The sequence below is a fragment of the Ornithorhynchus anatinus genome, chromosome 3, assembly GCF_004115215.2.
Source record: "Ornithorhynchus anatinus isolate Pmale09 chromosome 3, mOrnAna1.pri.v4, whole genome shotgun sequence".
NCBI classification, from domain to species: Eukaryota; Metazoa; Chordata; class Mammalia; order Monotremata; family Ornithorhynchidae; genus Ornithorhynchus; species Ornithorhynchus anatinus.
The window spans coordinates 57996471-58012254 of NC_041730.1; the positions used below are offsets into that span (position 1 = coordinate 57996471).

At 42.3% G+C, this 15784-nt stretch overlaps 1 long non-coding RNA gene across 1 annotated transcript in view; it reads left to right on the forward strand.

Annotated features, from left to right (window-relative positions):
- Positions 1 to 9967, forward strand: part of LOC114810263 — a 113137-nt gene extending 103170 nt beyond the window's left edge. The window contains exon 4 of the long non-coding RNA XR_003757982.2: positions 9265 to 9967. This is a non-coding gene — a long non-coding RNA (uncharacterized LOC114810263). The remainder of the gene's footprint in view (positions 1 to 9264) is intronic.
- The last annotated feature ends 5817 nt before the right edge of the window (positions 9968 to 15784 follow it).

The window sequence follows — 15784 nt, forward strand, 5'->3', positions numbered from 1 at the left end:
TTTTTGGGAATTGCCTACACCCCAGGTACTGGAGGAAACCATGCCCCTTCAGCATTTCTGTGCTACTTATATACTCATAGCCACTAATAACAGTAATAATAATAATAACGGTATTTGTTAAGCACTTAGTGTGCAAAGCACTATTCTAAGCGTTGGGGTAGATACAAGGTTATCAGGTTGTCCCACAGTCTTAATCTCCATTTTACAAATGAGGTAACTGAGGCGCAGGAAAATTAAGTGACTTGCCCAAAGTCACACAGTTGATAAGCGGCAGAGCCAGGATTAGGACTCAGGACCTCTGACTTGCAAGTCCATGCTTTTTCCACTAAGCCATGCTGCTTCTCTAATAAGATCTCTACAGATCATAAGATCTATAGCACTTTGTTCAGACCTTCATAAGCACTAACAAAGACATTCCTTTTTCCTTCTTACTCTTAGTTGTAACTGACTTTGTCTGCCTTTCCCACTAGGTTATAAGGTCTTTGAGGGCAGGGATCAAGCCTACTAACTATATAGTGTTCCAACTACAGTAAGTGTTCAATAACTACAATAGATGTTGATGATATAGAGAGATATTTCCACTCCCAATGTCACTATATTCTCCAGAATGTAATTAATGGATATTTTATGTGATCCAAAAATAATAGGAGTATTGCATACACCTTTTTTGTAGAATCAGCATAAACCACTGTTTGATAAAAATGGAATCCATCATCTGTGTGTTTGGTTTTCAGTCTGAAAAATACTCTATATCTAAGAGCTATAAAAACAGCTCTCTCTCCCAGTATAGGTTTCAGGGGCACAGGTCATGGAATTTTCCCTTTTCCCCATAAAGGCTGTTTGAGACCCTAATTAATTTGACCAGTGAGATTTTTTTCCCTGATACAGAATGTAGACTTTGCTGTAACTTTGCTGTCAATGTTACAGTGAGCCATGGTTTCCCTAATTTTCTTCTTCCCAACTCTATTCTCAATTTTCTCCTTGTGCTCTGGAATCAGTGGTAGCATTCATTATGCTTTTAATTAGTGTGGTGCCCTGTACTAGGCACTTGGAAAGTATAGAATTACGAAGTGACTTCTTACCTGGCCACAAGTGGAAAAGAAAAATGAAAATATTTTAAAATAGTGTTTAAAATAAAGAGAATTCACACATACATATATACACACATACATATACGTGTGTGAGTGTGTTTGTGCACATGCTGAGTAGGGTGTACATAAGTTCATAAGGTTTTAGAGTGGGCTGAAGAGGTGATATGGGTAACTGGGAAATCAACCAGAGAGGTGGAATTTTAGGAGGGTGTTAGAGGAGATGGAATTTTAGGAGGGCATTAAATGTGAGCAGAGCTATGGGCTGATTTTAAGGAATATGAAACTGGAAATCCTTGATCCCATTACATGCTAGCAAAACTTGTGCTATAGGGCTCAGTTGTTCACAGTACACATGGATTCTTGCATCTACATACATATGCTTACGTGGGTTTTTCTGATAACATGGGATGCTCAGTCCAAGCAGACTTGAACAGGTCTCTAAAGCCGGAATTGAATGTTTGCCACAAACTGTACTGAAAACACTCACTCTGGCAGAGCTGAGGATATTGGATGATCTTTGCTGTCCATGAGTAACTGATGCCACCAATTTTGGTAATTCAGTGTATACTTTTAGAAATAGAACATTCTATTCAACAGTGAAGAATAATATAAAGTGAAGAAATAAAAATCAGAAAAGCAGGAGAGACATAAAAGAAGAATGCCATAGAACAGCATGAGGATGTTCAAAGATCAAAGATACTTTTTAAAAAAAATTAAATGCCTTCCTAAGTATAATTCAAAGGTAATACAGTAATTGGGTTCCTCCCTCTGCCAAAACTTTAGAGTTTTCTGTAAAAATAGTCTTTACAGTTCATCTTTTCTTCAGCAGTCGAAGAACATCCAAGCATTTGTAATGTTCTTACTCTAGGCTTCAAGGCTCTCCATCACCTTGCCCCCTCCTACCTCTCCTCCCTTATCTCTTTCCACTGGCCACCCCGCACGCTCCACTCCTCTGCCGCCCACCTCTGCACCGTCCCCTGTTCTCACCTATCCCGCCGTCGATCCCTGGGCCACGTCCTGGAATGCCCTCCCTCCTCACCTCCGCCAAATTAATTCTTTTCCCCTCTTCAAAACCCTACTTAAAGCTCACCTTCCCCAAGAGACCTTCCCAGACTGAGCTCTCCTTTTCCCTTTGCTCCCTCTACCCCCCCTTCACCTCTTCTCAGCTAAGCCCTCTTTTCCCCCCTTTCCCTCTGCTCCTCTCCCTCTCCCTTCCCATCCCCTCAGCACTGTACTCGTCCGCTCAACTGTATATATTTTCATTACCCTATTTATTTTGTTAATGAGATGTACATCATCTTGATTCTATTTATTTGCTATTGCTTTAATGAGATGTTCATCCCCTTGATCCTATTTATTGCTATTGTTCTTGTCTGTCTGTCTCTCCCGATTAGACTGTAAGCCCTTCAAAGGGCAGGGACTGCCTCTATCTGTTACTGATTTGTACATTCCAAGCACTCAGTACAGTGCTCTGCACATAGTAAGCGCCTAGTAAATACTATTGAATGAAAGAATGAATGGTAAACATCAAATATACAATATTTGATTCACATTTTTTTAATATTTTTAACTCATTTCGTATTGTGTAGTTCTCATTTTTTCCATGTTTTGATTGCTTTCCCTTCATGCATTAATGATAATGATACTACTAGTACTACCCCTTCTATTACTAATAATATTAACAGTGGATATTCTTTAAGCACTTATTATTTACAAAGAACCAGCTAACCACTGGGGTAGATAAAAAACAGTCAGATCAGGAGCAGTCCCCATTCCACAGGGGGCTTACAGTCTTAGAAGGAGGAAGAATGGAGATTTTACCACAATTTTACAGATGAGGGAACTGAGTCACAGAGAAGTTAAATGATTTGTGAAGGTCAAACAGGAGGGAAGAGGTGGAGATGGGACTAGAGACTGGATCTCCTGATTTCCAGTCTGTTCTCTTCCTGACATGTTCTACATTAGAATTAAGGATTCTTTTTTGCAGCCATAACTGTTTTTATTCAAAGGGTACCATTTAAACAAGCTAAGCACATTTGACCATTAATTTCTCCTGAAAATAAATTTGAGGGTGATTTCTGTAATGGTTGTTCTAAGACAAGTTTACAAAGTGTCAGACTTTGAAGTAAAAATTAGTGGGTCATCTTTGTAGAAGTTACACCAGTCTAGAACAGAACTGTCATAAATTATTTTTGGCAGAACAATCACTGTGGATATTTTAGAAACTTGAGGGAAAACACAGAAATAGTTACGGGAATTTACATTTGCTGAACTCCATAAGGCTTAGAAAAAAAAACACAGCTATAGTTCAGGCCGTTCTTAATGTAAACTTATTTGAGTTCGAAGTGTCCTGAAAAGACTCATCTCTACCTATCTCCATCTTCTCTCTCTGCTCTCTTATTAGGTAGTTGTCTGCTCACACTCTTTGCTCCTCCCAAGTCCACCTCCTAATTAAACACCACTCTAGCTTCACCTAATTTGGGAAGCAGCATAGTGTAGCGCAAACAGCATGGGCCTGGGAATCCGAAGGTCATGAGTTCTAATCCCAGCTCCACCATTTGTGTGCTGTGTGGCCTTGAGCAAGTCACGACACTTTGCTGTGCCTGTTACCTCATCTGTAAAATGGGATTAGGACCGCACTATGCAGGACACGGCCTGTGTCCAACCCAATATGCTTGTATCCAACTCAGTGATTAGTACAGTGCCTGGCACATAGTAAGGGCTTAACAAATACCAAAATTATTATTATTATTTTTGGCCTCTTGCCCATGCCACCCCCCGACCTAGAACTCTCTTTCTGGCAAAACATGGTAGGCCTCCATGTTCTCTACCTTCTAAGCTATCCTAAAATTTCACCACCCCAGTCAAGTCTTCCCTGACTAAAATATCCAGACCCAGAGCTCAATTAACTGATAGCTGTCTCTTGCATTTATGTATCTGTTTCTACCCATTAATAGGATTTTTGTTAAGGTGTATATTTCAAACATTCAGTTTATTTATTCTGCACTCCTGTACGTAAATTTTTTTATGGTGGCTTCCCCTGTTCAAACATTAGCTTCTTGAGTGCAAGGGGTATGTCTCCTGTTTCTTTGGTTCCTTCCCAAGTATTAATAGAGTGCATTGGCCTCAATAGGGTCTTAATGAATAGCATTATGTCCATGTTTATCACAGTGTCACAGGTGGAACTGGGCAGATGACATTGGGATAAATAGATCTAGGGGATAATGTCCACTGTTTCCTCAGGAAATATAGAAAAAAAAACTAAAGTAAAAACATGCAAAAGATTTAAATATCTGGCATTAGAATGAGAGGATGAACCAAGGAAACTATTTATCAATCATTAATTCAGTAGTATTTACTGAGTCTTTATTCCGTGCAGAGCACTGTATAAAGTGCTTAATATTCTTAATAGATATGATCCCTCAAGGAGTTTATAATCTATAAGGGGGATCAGACCCTATAATAAATTACATGGAGAGGGAAGCAGCTGATTTTACAGATATGTACATAAGCAATTCAAGTGGACATGGTGATCAATTACTCCATCAATAAATGGTATTTATTGAGCACATTATGTGTATGTGAGAGTATAAGGCAATAGAATCAGTGGACACATTATCTGCCCTTAATGAATTTACAGTGCTAGACTGTAAGCCTGATGTGGGCAGAGATTGTCTCTTTTAATTGCTGAATAGTATGTTCCAAGTGCTAAGTACAGTGCTCTGCACACAGTAAGCACTCAATAAATACGATTGAATGAATGGCTAGAGTAGGGAAGCCAGACATTAATATAAATCAATAAGTAATTTATAACATATAATTTAAAGATTGTCCATAAGTGCTGTGGAGTTGTGGGGGCGGTGAATATCAAATGCCCAAAGGTCACAGATCTCAGGGCGTAGATGATGCAGAAGGGAGAGGGAACCAAGGAAAACAGGACTTAATCAGCAAAGGACTCTTAGAGAAGATGTGACCTTAATAGTGTTTCGAAGATGGAGAGAGTGGTGGTTTGATGTTTATGGAGGTGTGGGGGGAGAGGGGTCGGGGGGAGAGTTCCAGGCTAAGAGGAGGACATGAGCAAGGTGTCGGTGTTGAGAAAGACAAGATTGAGGCTCAGTGAGTAAGCTGCCACTAGAGAAGTGGAGTGTGCTGGCTGGACTATAGTAATAATAATTGTGGTATTTTGTTAAGCACTTACTATGTGCCTTGCACTGCACTAAGTGCTGAGGTGGGTGCAAGCAAATCGGGTTGGACACAGTCTCTGTCCCACATGGGGCTCAAAGTCGCATTCCCAAATTTACAAATGAGGTAACTGAGGCACATAGAAGTGCCCAAGGTCACACAGCAGACATTTGGCAGAGCCAGGATTAGAACCCATGACTTTCTGACTCCCAGCCCATGCTCTATCCACTACTCCAAAGAGATCAGTGAGGTGAGGTAGGATGGGGCAAGTTGATTGAGTGCTTTAAAGCCAACGGTGAGTATCTAATGCTTAAGAGGTGAAGACAAATGGTCATAGGTAACACATCAGGGAAGTTATTAAGGTAGGGATGAGAGGTTGCCCTCCGCCTCTCCCCTCCCCCCCAGCAACCCCCTCCCCTACTTTCCCATCCTTCCCTGCAGTATCCTCAGAGGAGATCTCCTCCCTCCTCGCAAGTGCCACCCCCTCCACCTGCGCCTCGGACCCCATTCCCTCTCACCTTCTTAAAACCATCGCCCCTGCCCTCCTCCCTTCCTTAACGTCTATTTTTAACCACTGAATCTCCAAGGGCTCCTTCCCCTCTGCCTTCAAACATGCCCACGTCTCCCCCATCCTAAAAAAACCCGCTCTTGACCCCACTTCCCCCTCCAGTTATCGTCCTATCTCCCTACTACCCTTCCTTTCCAAAATCTTAGAACGAGTCGTCTACAATCGATGCCTAGAATTCCTTAACTCCCATTCTCTCCTAGACCCCCTCCAATCTGGCTTCCGTCCCCTCCACTCTACCGAGACTGCTCTCTCTAAGGTCACCCATGACCTCCTTCTTGCCAAATCCAATGGCTCCTACTCCATTCTGATCCTCCTTGACCTCTCTGCTGCCTTTGACACTGTCGACCATCCCCTCCTCCTCCATACCTTATCTCACCTTGGCTTCACGGACTCTGTCCTCTCCTGGTTCTCCTCTTACCTCTCTGGCCGATCATTCTCGGTCTCCTACGCTGGAGCCTCCTCCCCCTCCCATCCTTTAACTGTTGGAGTTCCTCAAGGGTCAGTTCTTGGCCCTCTTCTGTTCTCCATTTACACTCGCTCCCTCGGTGAACTCATCCGCTCTCATGGCTTTGACTACCATCTCTACGCAGATGACACGCAGATCTACATCTCCGCCCCTGTCCTCTCCCCCTCCCTTCAGGCTCGCATCTCCTCCTGCCTCCGGGACGTCTCCACCTGGATGTCGGCCCGCCACCTAAAACTCAACATGAGCAAGACTGAGCTCCTCATCTTCCCTCCCAAGCCCGGTCCGCTCCCAGACTTCTCCATCACCGTGGATGGCACGACCATCCTTCCCGTCCCGCAGGCCCGCAATCTCGGTGTCATCCTTGACTCGTCCCTCTCGTTCACCCCACACATCCTATCCCTTAGCAAGACCTGCCGGTTTCACCTCTACAATATCGCCAAGATCCGCCCTTTCCTCTCCACCCAAACGGCTACCTTACTATTACGGGCTCTCGTTATATCCCGGCTAGACTACTGTGTCAGCCTTCTCTCTGACCTCCCTTCCTCCTCTCTCGCCCCGCTCCGGTCTATTCTTCACTCCGCTGCCCGGCTCATCTTCCTGCAGAAACGATCTGGGCATGTCACTCCCCTTCTTAAACAACTCCAGTGGTTGCCTATCGACCTCCGCTCCAAACAAAAACTCCTCACTCTAGGCTTCAAGGCTCTCCATCACCTTGCCCCTTCCTACCTCTCCTCCCTTCTCTCTTTCTACCGCCCACCCCGCACGCTCCGCTCCTCTGCCGCCCACCTCCTCACCGTCCCTCGGTCTCGCCTATCCCGCCGTCGACCCCTGGGTCACGTCCTCCCGCGGTCCTGGAACGCCCTCCCTCCTCACCTCCGCCAAACTGATTCTCTTTCCCTCTTCAAAACCTTACTTAAAAATCACCTCCTCCAAGAGACCTTCCCAGACTGAGCTCCTCTTCCCCCTCTACTCCCTCTGCCATCCCCCCTTTACCTCTCCGCAGCTAAAGCCTCATTTTCCCCTTTTCCCTCTGCTCCTCCACCTCTCCCTTCCCATCCCCACAGCACTGTACTCGTCCGCTCAACTGTATATATTTTCGTTACCCTATTTATTTTGTTAATGAATTGTACATCGCCTTGATTCTATTTAGTTGCCATTGTTTTTACGAGATGTTCTTCCCCTTGACGCTGTTTATTGCCATTGTTCTTGTCTGTCCGTCTCCCCCGATTAGACTGTAAGCCCGTCAAATGGCAGGGACTGTCTCTATCTGTTGCCGACCTGTTCATCCCAAGCGCTTAGTACAGTGCTCTGCACATAGTAAGCGCTCAATAAATACTATTGAATGAAATACTATTGAATGAATAATCAAGGAAGGGCTCCTGGAGAGGCTGTGATTTTTAGGTTTTTGAAGATGGGGAGAGCAGTGGCCTACCATATATGAAGAGAGAGAGAATTTCAGACAGGAAGGAGGATGTGAGCAAGTGGTCAACATTGAAAGAGATGAGAAGATGAGAGTGAGACAAAGTTAATAGATCCACCCCTGTAGACTGTAAATTATCTCTAGACTGTAAACTTGTTGTGGGCAGGGACCATGTCTACCAACTCTGTTCTATTGTAATAATAATAATTGTAGTATTTGTTAAGTGCTTACTGTGTGCCTGGCACTGTACTAAGCACTGGGGTGGATACAAGCAAAATCAGGTTAGACAGTCCCTGTCCCTTTTGGGGCTCACAGTCTTAATCCCCATGTTACAGATTCGGTAACTGAGGCACAGAGAAGTGAAGTGACTTGCCGAAGGCAGAGCTAGAATTAGAACCCGCAACCTTCTGACTCCCAGGCCTGTGCTCTATCCACTATGCCATGCAGCTTCCCCTTGTACTCTCCCAAGTGCTTAGTATGGTGTTCTGCACATAGCAGCGTGGCTTAGTGGAAAGAGCACAGGCTTGGGAGTCAGAGGTTTTGGGTTCCAATTCCTGCAGGAAATGTTCAACTCTGTTTTATTGTACTCGTAAGAGCTTAGTATAGTGCTCTGCATACAATCTGCACTCTATAAATACAATTTACTAATTGATAGGAAGGAAGAAGGTAAAGAGGGAGTTGGCTGATAGAATGTACTAAAGCCAATGGTCAGGGGTTTCTGTTTGACAGTGGAAGTTGCCTTACTGAGTGTAAGCTTCAACTGTAAATCTCCTTCTCCAATTACTAGTGTGCAGTTGTGTGGGTAGGGTGGAGCCTGTTGCCACCACTGCTCCTTCCTTGGACCTCCTATGTGGCATCTTCACATAAATCTTACATCCTTGCTTGTGTTGTCCATCCTTGGGATGACCCTCTTGCTAAAGTTCATCTTGAAAAGTCAGGGATGGGGGCCCTGGAAGGAGGAAAAGAGGGCGGGTGCTTCTCCTAAGCAATCTACATCTGACTGCTGATAGCCTAGACAAAGGCTGAATGGCATGAGTTCCTTCCACATGCAAAATGATAAATAAGCTGAATACTCCTGGATCATGGTATTCAAAATGGAAATTCAGCCTTCTCTGGGGAGACTGTGACTGCTGTGTAGTAGTAGTAGAAATAGTATTTATTAATGCTTACTGTGTGCAGAGCCCTTAACTAAGCGCTGAGAGAAAATACACTCGTGGGTCAGTCCATGTCCATTATGGAGCACAAAAGTCTAAAAATTGTGTAGTAACTGGACCTCTCATGGTAAAACAGATGATTTCATTAGGCAGAAAGTCCAGTACAACAACAGAGGGGGGAAGTGTATGATGTTCCAGACTGATTTGACAAGGGCAACTATATGAAAACTTTCATTCTGGGGAGAAGGCAGGGACAGGGAATGCTTAATGAACCCAAGTCGTCAGGACCTGGTTTTAATGTCACAACATAAGACAAAGCACCTTGTTCTCATCTTACAACCTGGAGGAAACTGCTTTTTATTTTTCTTTCAATTTTTCCCTAGGTCCTGTCACTCAACACTCATCTGCAGCCTCAACAGGATGATCATAAAGAAAAGTCACAAAATACAGTTTTTGAGATGGGAGTATTTTTCTTCATTTCTTTTCTTTCTTAGCCAAGGGGAGCACGCAGGGGGGAAAAAAGAGAGTGAGGAAGGTGGAAGGAAAGAGATTTACAGAGAAATACATAGCCTGTACACTAATTTAATAAGCAGCCTCTCCCTGCTAGCGTGCGATTAAACTAAATTGCCAGTCTAAACTTTTCTGTGCTGAATTTCAAATGTCAACACATTACATTGCTATTCCTCTTAATTTCTCACAAAGAAAATGCAAAATGAATTCATTATGCTGGAGTAAGTGGAAAAAAATGATGAGTTTCTCCAGAAGAGTATGCAATGGGGAGAGATTGGGCAAGACGATTATATTGAGATATTTGAATAGCTGGCCATTAGCAATAGCTTCCCCATTACTTTGCTGATAATTATATCTCTTCTGCTATGACTTCCCAGTGGAATAATACAATGTTCCCAGTACATGGAATAATGAAAAATACCATTCAGGTGGTACACACATGCCAAGAATAGAATGTTGTATTTCCTTTCGCCTTTCCTGCCCCCTCCCTTCACAAACTCCCTGTATCTTGTAGACTGTAATGGGTGCACACCTACACAGTTCGTTAATGTGTATCTGGTGGTTCTGAGCTGTGTATGGGGCAAATAAATGTATCTTGAAAATGAAGATGGCATTGGAATATCATTCTCCAACGTAATTATCTCCCGTGTTTAGGAGGCCCGGTGTTTTGCTGAGTACATTTTTGTTAGCTATTATGTAAATGACTTTCAAAACCCACCGCGGTGTAATAATGAGGACTTTGGATGGGATCTTATAGAGACGGATTTTTTTTTTTAAAGGAAAAAAAATGGTTGCACATTTCTACTAATTAATCCATCATCCTGCAGACACTTTTTAGTTTAGCAATCAACTGAAACCAAACAAAAAGAAAAAAAATCAAATAGCATCCACTCATTTACAATAACTATGTTTTTTCTTTCCTTTCTTCTTATTTCTTTCCTGAGCGATACATAAAACCTCTCATGTGTTATTGCTACCTTATCACTTTGTGGCATTTTTATTGCTGTTCTATTTTCAGTGTGGGGGAATCTTGCTGTGTACTGTATGTCTGCCTCAGATTCATTAATTTTCACAGAAAACTCAATTTGCATCCCTTTTGCAGTGCTGTTGCTTCTTTACATATCCAGAGCCCCATAACTTGCTTCGGCGCTGCCATTTGAAATGATTACCACAAGAGCAAGCACCACCCCGATGCTATGGATTGGAATCCTGTAGAGGGCAGTGAAAGGATGTAGTAAAAGGATTGCCAGAAAGGGTTAAGTTGGCCAAGGGGATCGTTCCTTATTACTAAGTTCTGGCATTTGCTACCCATCAGGGAGCATAAACTAATGCAGATGAAGTTCAATAATGACCTGTGGAAACCAATTTTTCTATCTATGTGTTCACAGCAAAAGCTGATTTAAAATGTTTAGAAGTCAGACAGGCACAGTTATTAAAAATGTGTGTTCTGGAGAGAAATATTTATTCTAGACCCCATTAAGAAAGTACAAAGGTTTTACTGTCTTTCTCAACTGTATTTTGGGAAGTGGGTGTAGGGGCAAAACTGAAGTTATGAAGAGATCTTTCAAATATATACTACCTACTGGTAGCTATATGCATATTTTGGGTGAGGGGGCTAAATTCACTTGTAAGGGTATGTGCTTAGTACAGTGCTCTGCACACAATAAGTGCTCAATAAATATGATTGAATTAATTTACTCTTCTTAGGCTTGTGAAGCCAGGGTTCTAGTTAAAATTTTAGAATGAAAGAAATCTTAGACTTGAATGATCTCTTCCCAGAAGTCAAATGATCAAATGTTACAGACCCCTTGCCTCAAAGGATCTACCTTAATGAATGAAAATAATTTCACATCCAAAGTGTTAAAATTATATTTCTCTCCTTCTCTCTGCCAGCTACTGCTTTGGCCAGTCTTCAACAGCTCCTCTTTGTGAGCATAATAGCTCACTTCTATTCTCTAACTTCTTATTTCCCTAACTTCTTGATCTTTTTTTCACTTGTTCTCCCCAGAGAGGAAGTCACATACGTGAAGCCGTCTTTCCATCAACTCCTCGGAAACTTATTTTTCCAAAGCCCCAAGACAAATGTGAAGTTTGTCTATCTCCTTGGCCAAATTCCAGTATGGAGAGGCAGGGGACGGTCATTACCTGAATTGTGGGACCAGGATCAAGGAGGGGTGAAATTCTGAGGTGCTCTCTGTCACTCAAGTTAATGAACTGGCATCAGATTCCTAAGGCTCACTCCAAGGTGGGACCAATGAAGGGAAGTCCCCTAATAGATTCTCTCTTCCACATAGAACAATACAATGAACATGCTTCATTCAAGATCCAACTTGTCCTTTGTGCCCTTATGCCAAAATGGAATTTGCCCCTGGAAAAGCCACTTAGGTAAAACAAGGTCTCTTGCTGTAATTCAGATGATAAGATATCAATTATAAAATAGAAATACTCTACCACACTCTACCTGTTGTAGGAACAGTCACAGAGTTTCTTTAATAAAACCTCCTTAGTGGGCCAAGTGGACCTATGCTGGACCAAGGGTTTTTTACATCCGCATCAACCAGCAGTTTTCCCCAACCTGAACTAATAGTGATAGCCTTAGCCTTCCACATTCCTCCAGGGAGGTGAGAAGCAGCGTGGCTTAGTGGAAAGAGCCCGGGCTTTGAAGTCAGAGGTCATGGGTTCGAATTCCAGCTCTGCCACTTGTCAACTGTGTGACTGTGGGCAAGTCGCTTAACTTCTCAGTGCCTCAGTTACCTCATCTGTAAAATGAGGATTAACTGTGAGCCTCATGTGGGACAACCTGATGACCCTATATCTACCCCAGTGCTTAGAACAGTGCTCTGCACATAGTAAGTGCTTAACAAATACCAACATTATTATTATTTCTCAGCTAGACCCCACTGAGATTATTCACATAAATGGTTTCTATAGCCCTGTGACAAAAGGTGTGGTATTTCATTTGAAGTTCAATTTTTCAGCCCTGTTGTACACTGGGGCCAACAGGGTAGGGGTGAGGGGTTTTCTGAATATTAAACTTTTTTTGTAATGGTATTTGTTAAGTGCTTATTACACGCCAAACACTGTAATAAAATAATCAGGTTGGACACCGTCCCTGTCCCAAATGGGGCTTGCAGTCTTAATCCCAATTTTACAAGTGAGGTAACTGAGGCGCAGAGAAGTTAAGTGACTTTACCAAGGTCACACAGCAGACAAAGGGTAGAGTAAGAGTTAGAGCCCAAGTCCTCCAACTTTCAGGCCCACTAGGCCATGCTACTTCTCTCTAAAGTCCCAGTAGTCTGATCCCAGTATGAATGCAGATTTTTTTTTCCAGCAGTATTTGCTAAGTGTTTACTATGTGCCAGGCACTGTACAAAGCACTGGGGTAGATGCAAGTTAGTCAGGTTGCACACAGTTCCTGTCCCACAGGGGGCTCACAGTATTAACCCCCATTTTACAGATGAGGTAACTGAGGCACAGAGAAGTGAAGTGACTTGTCCAAGGTCACACAACAGGCAAGCGGCAGAGCCAGGGTTAGAATTTAAGTCCTTCAGATTCCTAGGCCCTTGCTCTATCCACTAGACCCTGATGCAAGAGCACATTATTACTCTCTTCAAAAAAGAAAAGGGAAGAGATAAGTGTCCTACTAAAGCAAAATAAGTAATTGTCTGGTGCCTGCAGTTTGCAAGATAGTTTAGAATACTCTAAGGATGTTAGCACACTGTTAGAATATTTGTCCTCAGTGATCTGGCCAGGCCACCACACATACCAATTGAATAGTTTCCTAGCAGGCAGGAAGTTATTTCTTCTCTCCAAAATATTTTGCTCCCAAAAAGTTGTTTATTCACTGGGAAAACCTGGCTCAAAAATATTAAACAACAACTATAATCCACCCAATTATCTGCAAAATGCCCACTTAGCTACTTGTCTTGCTAGATACTTACCGATTTAGTTGAGTAGGACAGATAGCCAGAAGCAGAAGTGCTGGATCCAAATTATAGCTCATCTCTGCTTTGCTGTGAAACTTGACATATGTTGCTTTGCCTCTATGATTCATCTGGGTTACAAAATTGAGGGCATACACTCTTTTTAGTACATTTTTCTTTCAAGATCTTAGTACAAAAGCCACCATACAAGAAAAGAGACAGATTGTGATTATCCAGGATGACTTAGTGCCAACTGAAAATCAAAACTGTGAACTTTCTTCTAAACTCTTTCTTCTCTGGTTTCCTGATTATAACACACCCTTCTCTTTGATCCACTTATTTGTGAACTTATATCTGCATTCTCCTAAAAGGTCAGGATAAAGTGTCCATCAGTCAAAGGCTGGGAGCACTGGACAGAGCACTTGAAATGTGTTCCTTCCTCTCATCTCTGTTATCCGAACATTCATTTCTTACCCATCAATGGTCTTTCCAGGTCCACAGCCTTGCCCTTAAGATACTGCTGTTGCTTTCTTCAATTTCTGCTATGTTTCACTCTTTTTGTCCTCATAAAGCTCTACTCCCTCTCCCATTTGAGTTTCCTGATTTAGCAGGACTCCTCATAAAGTAAAAGATGTGGGGAAGGAAGACTGGTTGGGTGATGTCATGCCTCAGTGGAAAACTTCTTCCTCACCATCTTCTAACCCACCATTAGAGATGCTGACTCAAGGAATTAGTGGTAACTAGGTAACTCTTGTTAGTTACTTTCTAACTTCCAGTTTTGGTATTTTCACAGTGTTACTTTAGTTTTGGCATGTTTCCGCAAAACCTGAAGAACCTCTGGAGGAAAATATTGTACAATTTTGTAGGCAGGGAAGGGGGTTGACAAATGAATTTGAAGTCACAGAGGTGTTTTGGCAGAGTCTGGATGAAAATGACTTAAACAGCCGGAATAGTCATCAAATTGTCTCCTGTAGTACTTGAATAGCATTTCTTTATCTTTTTTTTACTACAGAACTTGGAGATTAGACGGTAGCCATAATGGATTCTTAAAAGACACCCATAGAAATGAAGGGATTTCCCCAAATCCCTCAGTTCCTTGGTGAACTTAAACACCTAGCCCAGTCACCAGAACATATTGCTGAATCTCAAATCTGTTACATTGGTCCAAATTACATAATTTCCTTTTCCAGTAAACACATGTCATGGTTATGGAAAAGGTGATCAGAAGAGAAAACTTCCTACTAAAGATTCTTAACTCCTGCTTGGGGGAAAAAAAAAAGTGATATACCATGATTGATTGAACCTTGTCATGCTTAGGTGGCTGGAATAATCACATTATTAATGTTCTGAAAATCATCCATTTTAATCCATTACTTATTTGGATATTAGTTACAGGTGGAATGTACACATTTTCATTTTTGTTAGCACATTATTGCAAATCAAAGTTAAGTCTAATTTCTTCAGGGCTTCTACCAGGGTATTTAACTTGTTTTAGAAACATGTCACTCAGGCTTTATATTGGTCCAACAGTCTCCAAGGAGTCTCCAGTTAACACTCCATCAGGGATCACGTCACGAGCCCCATTTTCCAAGGACTTCCTAACTCAGTCATAAAAATTGGATCTGGGCAGAGGCTTGTCCCAACTGTGGAACACTTTCTAGTTTGTTTGTTATAACCAGATGTATTTAAATTGTGTTCAGCTGCTTGTGAAGGTGGAAGGAAAATGACATTTTCTGCTTTCAGATGAATTTTGGCAATGCTGAACGTCTAGAGGGAGTCTGATTTCAAATTAAACATGAACTTTTGGATTCCATTAGCCCCATACATTTGATCGAGGGCCACTGCCTATGGGTATTTCTATTAACAGGCAAACAGAAAATAAAACCCAACGGAAATCATCTGGTTGAAAAATGAGCTATAAATGCAGTGCCGTTCTGGGCTCTTATGCTAATCATCAGCTGATTACAGAGAACCGCAACTCCCACAGAGGGAACACACTAAAGTCATCAACATGGGCTTTCTGGAGTTTGGGCCCATGCCTAGTTTGCGGTCAGGTTTTGTGAAACAATCTCACCCAGAGAGGTCGCTTTTGAGTTTGAAAGAGAAATAATAACAAGTCTATAAATTGGCATCAATCTACTGAGTATTTTGGCTGCAGTCCTAAGGTCCAAAAGCAACCTTCCTAGATATTTCAAATTTATAAATTCACTCACACACAAACACACATACACTCACACACGGACACACATATAAGATATTCAGTGTCACTAGGACATCAATTTAAAGTCTACAGTGCTTGGGCGGGGTTCAAATAATTCTAGATGGCTCTGAGATCTATACTTATGAGAGAAAACATCCACTTCCTTGAGCTGTTTCATCAACTTCACCTGGAAGCCAAAAAAGACAGGATATTCACCACTGAGGTCCTGGAAAAGTCAGGTCATCAGCATTAGCGCAAGGCTCATCATAA